The following is a 6,201-nucleotide window of genomic DNA, read 5'->3' as shown; positions in this document are numbered from 1 at the left end:
AACCCAACAGGCCGATGCGATGCTGGTTCAGACGGACATGGGGGTTGTTGGTGAAGATGAGGGTGTGGCCTGTCCTCGATTCAAGGATTGTACTGAATGAACCATGGGCGGGGCGGCGTTGGGGAGTGGGGTTGAGGGGGTGGAGAACATAAAGGGTGAAATTTGATGAAGAAATATGTGGTCGATGGGACAAGATGGAACAGGACACGATAAGAGGAGAAGACAACTGTCTCCAGACGTCTAAAGCTTCTGTGGACGGACGATAAGATGGAAACCAGCTGCTGAACCGTGAGAGAATCCAAACTGAAGCACGACACAGAACATCCGTCAAAAACAGAAACTACACTTCAGCTTTTTATTATTCATTTTCAACACCACTTGATTTAGACATCAATTACATTTTCATATTTTTATATTAACAATATATCAAATGGAAAAGATAATTATCCCCCTCAGCTCTGGTGCAGTTCACCAACATTGCACACGAGCTCCTGTTGAGGCTGAAGGGCAGAGGAAGTAGCACCTTATTAATATTATGAGGCAATGAATATGGGCTATATTTGATTGATTGATTGATTGATTGATTTACAGTTTTTCTTACAGCTTTGGGAAAACATTGCACTTCAGATGGAAAGTACCATGTTCAGTTCTAACTCCTGGAAACAGACCCCAGTTCAGCTAAAGTGAAAACATGACTAATGCTTGGTTTTGTTTTTACAATATGGTTCATGAGCAGGATTTTCCTGAAAACAGATGTTTCATTACATCAGGATTAGAAATATTTCTGTTATGACCGTCAGGATGTGTCTTCTGGAGGGGTGTGTGTGTTGAAGAATGTGTGTGTTTTATGCTTTTTCACTTTATTTTGAAATATATCGTGATTACGTTCATGTTGTTGCCTTCAGTGCAAACATCTGGAGTTTTGAATCAGTGTCTGTGAAACTTTTTTCTTATCGAAGGTGATTTCAGTTTTCTGATGTCAGATGGTAGTGATGATGATGATGATGATGATGATGATGATGTTGATGATGATGATGATGACGATGATTCTACCCACAGTTTGTTCTGCAGGTTATGAGTTAGCAGCAGTTCGTTTCTATTATCCTTCATACCACAGTTGTTTCTTTTTGTTTAAAAAAACTCATGTTTCTCATGGATTCCTATGCTTCTGTGTCTGTTTTGTGTTTTTAATGTTTTCGGTTTACTTCAGTGGTGCCCATCCTGACCTGGACCCCCTGGCAGAAGAGATGGTGTATCTCAATAGGAGCTTCCTGGTTAAATAAAGGAAAATAAAAACTATAAACATGTGTGTATTTATAGGATCTCCATCCTACGTGGGCCGAGAGAGCTGCGAAAAACCAAATGTATCCAGGGGACCCACAAAGTGTGAGGAACATGGCCGCAGTTCAAAACTTTGTGATTTTCCATCCTCCCCGACGAGCAGCCGACTCCTGCACCGGTTGCTGTGCAGATCGGTAGGAAGGGTCCTGATTCGTGACCTTATAAGGTCATCGGGGTCTGCACTCTGTAGACAGAATGGCTGGAATGTGTGCGGCCGGCGCGGCGATGACAGCTTAGACGCACAAACACATACCCCCCCCATAAGCTGTCAGCAACACCTGATGAGTGTGTGTGTGTGTGTGTGTGCATGCACCTTAACTTTGAATTGTTTGGTAGGCGTCCATGTCCGTCAGGGTCAGAGTGAGTAATCCCACTCCTCTGAACGAGTCATGTGACAACCATTAAGACTCAGAGGGTCATGAAGTGATGGTCACACTGGTTTGATCGACAGGTGTTTCAGTTGATGACACGGCAGCACAAGCTGTTCACATTTAATATGCGAGACTGATTTATTGGTTTTCACAGATATGAACAATTCCAATTTCTCTTATGTCCGACACGTAGACTCTGTACAAAGATGGACGTCTTGATGGTTTCTCAATCGCCCCCTGGTGGCTGGCTGCAGTATAGGTCATAAACCCAGCCTCGTCCATGTTAGCAGATGGGACATGGACCAAACTAAAAAGTGAAATTGGTTTCTGTAATTTCAGTTTTTAATCACACTGATGTTTGTTCGGTATCTGGGGATTAAACTACAATTTTTGTCCGGCTGGATCTTTTCTGAAATATCAACAAACGACATCAAGTCAAACTGTCATCCGGTCTTTCCAGGTAATTATTGATAACTGGATCCGTTCACCTTGGCCCCACCAGACTTCCTCTGTATGGCTCCAGATTTTGAAGGAAGAATGTAAAAGAATGAGAAGAGAAGGAGGAATATTTATTGCCGATAGGTGAATAAATAAGTCTGATTTTTGTTTGATTTTGTGTTTTTGAGGGATTTTCACCCACAGCATGTGTGAAACACTCGAGGTAATAAACCAACTGACGGCGGCTCCATCAAGACTTGAGAATGACATCAGCAGAGGTCGTTCCCCAGATAAGATAAACCTATTTACTATGAGTGGTGCGTGGTGTGTACATGTGTGGGTCTGTACATGTATGTGCATGTTTTTCCAGGTACCAGGCGGGACTAAAGTTGGGGCTGACGGCTTTTTCGGGGAAGTGAGGATGTTTTGGCCAAATCTTTAAATAATAATACAAATAATAAACTTTATTTGCACAGCACTTTTGATACAAGAAATGCTGCATATACATACAATATAGATACAAATAAAACATGTTAATATAAATATAAACACGTTGAGGGTTATGATTTGGTTGATAGGTTCAGGTTAGAAGTGTATATTTGTTTCCTTGTAAATTACGTCTGATTAAAGGTTATTGTGAGTATGAGTGGTTGGTATAATTTGACCTTAGCGTATAACCCAGTGTTCCTCATAAGCACCTTTACAATACAAGTCACATTCACCTCATTCTCATCTATACGATCACAAACCATCACTGTCACTCACAGTATATGAGCCTGGGATCAAACCACCGACCCTGTGGTTTGCTGAGCACCCGCTCTACCTCCTCAGCCACACCCACCCTTTATCTATGACAATAGAACCAAAATCCTCTTTTTGATCCATTTTCATTGTATTATTTCCCACTATCCATAATTTTAAGTTAATTACAGTCTGTGATTAGCAGCAGAAACAGCTGTTGTTGGAACCCTCTCAGCTGACGTGTCATTAATCCGACAGGTAATCATTTCACTTCCCTTGTGCTTTTATTGAGCTGTTATTACTGAAGACTGTAATTGATGGATTTACTATGTTTTACTAGGCAGTCGATGTAGAGATGAGTCAGGCTGCAGGTTTCACCGCGGGGCTTCTTCTTCCTGCTCCATGTCGGATCGAGAACGAGCTCCTCCGAAATTCAGTCGTATTTAAGTCTTGTTTCGACTTGTAGGCTCATCTGCTGATACTGGGAAACTTAACCTGGCAGAAAACTGGACCTTCATCATCATCAGTGTTACTGTAATAAACACGTTTGTTTGGGTTATGCAAACTTTATCTGTTATTGGTTAGAATGACGTAAAATAAGAAGTTCATTATGGAAGTTTTCTGTATCTGCTGTAGTAATATTCCCAGTTTGAATTATCATTGCCCTGTTAATTATCAATTCATTTTTATACACAGCCTGTTTCAAGATAAGTCGGTTAATCTTTGATCATCTTTATGATGTTTAATTATTACGATTACAGATATGATTAATAAATCAGAACTGTAAATGCAGATTTTGACAGCTCTCTTTATTTGTTGAGCGGACATGAATATATATTTCTATGTGGAAATACCCCAGCTATTCCATATATATTTCTCTATTCCATATATATTTCACTATTCCATATATATTTCACTATTCCATATATATTTCACTATTCCATATATATTTCACTATTCCATATATATTTCCCTATTCAATATATATTTCACTATTCCATATATATTTCTCTATTCCATATATATTTCTCTATTCCATATATATTTCTCTATTCCATATATATTTCACTATTCCATATATATGTCCCTATTCCATATATATTTCTCTATTCCATATATATTTCTTACTGCTCATAGTTCTTATATCTTACAATACCTGTTAATACTGTACTATTCCATATATATTTCTTACTGTAAATATCTATTTATTTGCATTCCACTTTAAATACGCACATTACTCTGCACTTTACTGCCTTTTTTTTGCACTTCTGGTTAGATGCTAAACTGCATTTCGTTGTATTTGTACTTGTACTGTGCAATGAAGTTGAATCTGCTCTAATCTAATTAACCCGTCAGTTCTTCAGATGTCAAAGCACTGGAAGTAGAAGGTGGAAATATGAAGGGCTCAGACACACCTTCATTCCACGATGTCGTGCGAGCTCACTTGAGTTATGATGAACTTATGATGCACATCACACAATGTACTGATGCTGCGAGCAGCTGGGAGCACGCCAGCCATTTGAATTAGTCATTTGAATTAGTCATTTGAATTAGTCATCTGTTGTCGTCCCAGCGCCTCAGGTTCAGTTCCCCTTATATAAGCCGCCCGAGTTTTTGATCCTCCATGCGTATTAATTCAAGTTGTAACGTAGCATGAAAGGTCAGTTTATTATGTAATTGTATGTGCTGGAATGCGTGTGTGTGTGTGTGTGTGTGTGTGTGTGTGTGCTTTTCTTTTCGGTATTGCTCGGAGCACACGTGGACATCTCCTGGTGCACTGCTCCTCCGTTCCCCGGTTCTGTTCTTCTGTTCCCTGATGTCCTGACTAGTCCACCTGACTGCCCGACTTCAAACAGACACCTTCTCATCCCGGCTTGATTAGAACAAGACTCCCACACATCTGATTAACCCTCACTTCCTTATTGAACTTCTGCTTTTCTACGCCGCAACTTCTACTCATTGTGTTATTTTATTTTATTGTGTAGGCCTCGCTGTGTCCTGTTGTTGTGGTCGTGGTGAAAGCGGCTCCACTTCTAACCCCATGTCCAGATCACACTGTTTATTTCTCTCTTTCTTCCAGCTCTGTCCTGAGAAGCTGTTATAAAACCACAGTGACCACACAATGAAGCAGCCTGGATGACTGAAACACAAACCACCTTGAGACAGCTGAGGTTCGTTCAAGACCCAGCCTGCACCACGGAGACGGAGACCGTCCTGTACTCTGATTGGACGTCAGCTCGTCAAATCACGTCCCGGGAGACGTCCGTGTGTTATTAGTGTTCAGAGGCAGAAGGAAGGCGACCACAGACAAACAAGGTTCTGAGATGAAAAGTGTCTGTGCCCTGACCCCCCCCCCCCCACACACACACACACACAGGAGGGTGTGTGTCCGCTAAAGTGTGACTTATAGGCTGCATCCTAAATGTGTTGAGTTTTTCGAACAAAGGACAAACACACAGCCCAACCAGAACACAACAAAAGTCCCGACAGAGCTCAGGTGACCTCAGGATCAACTCCTGCACCACATGAGTAGACAGTGGATCACATGCTGTCCTCAGGTTTGTGCCCTAGATGGAAACATCTGCTATAAGCTAAAACCAAGAGAAGGAAGTTAGTAGGTCAATTTCCAGTGTTCGACTTTGTTAACGTGTTATTTCCCGTTTTTCTCGGCGTCGCCTCACGAAACATCCTCACCTGCGTTTCCATGCTGATGTTGGTGAAAGTGTGAAGTTCCGAGGACGCGGTGAGGTGACCAGACGCTTATCTCACTGTCGAGCTGTAATATTTACATTACAGTGAGTAATCAGATAAGCTGCCGGACGCCCTCTGGTCGGCTGATCCCTGAAATAGAACGAGATCACAGGGAAGCTGCCGCGTGGACGAGAGAGGACGAGAGAGACGACAACAGGAAACAAACACAGAGTCTGAGCAGCTTCACCTTACCGTTCTGATTCTCCTCCACAGCCAAATAGAAAAGCTTCATTTAAACGTGTTGAAATACCTTCGTTATCAATTCAATGTTTATTTTCTTCTACTGAAACAAGGTGTATTTCAGATTTGCACTGATAACTACATCCTGTTTTTGACCAGGAGGCCTCTTTACTGGAACTTGCGACTGGTTGACGCCAACAACCAGTGAAAGAGGATCTGCATCCAGGAGATCATTGTGAGAGACGTGGTGGAGTGATGAGTGATGTTTAAAGCAGCTGTCACTTTCACAGCTTTTCATTTCCACGGCTGCAGAACCGTTGAGGAGGTGAGTCAGCGGCGTGGGAAACACCTGAGGCCGGCTTGTTCCATCTCGTCCTTG

The sequence above is a fragment of the Pleuronectes platessa genome, chromosome 2 (assembly GCF_947347685.1).
Source record: "Pleuronectes platessa chromosome 2, fPlePla1.1, whole genome shotgun sequence".
In the NCBI taxonomy this organism is placed as follows: domain Eukaryota; kingdom Metazoa; phylum Chordata; class Actinopteri; order Pleuronectiformes; family Pleuronectidae; genus Pleuronectes; species Pleuronectes platessa.
This window is presented reverse-complemented; position numbering follows the sequence as displayed.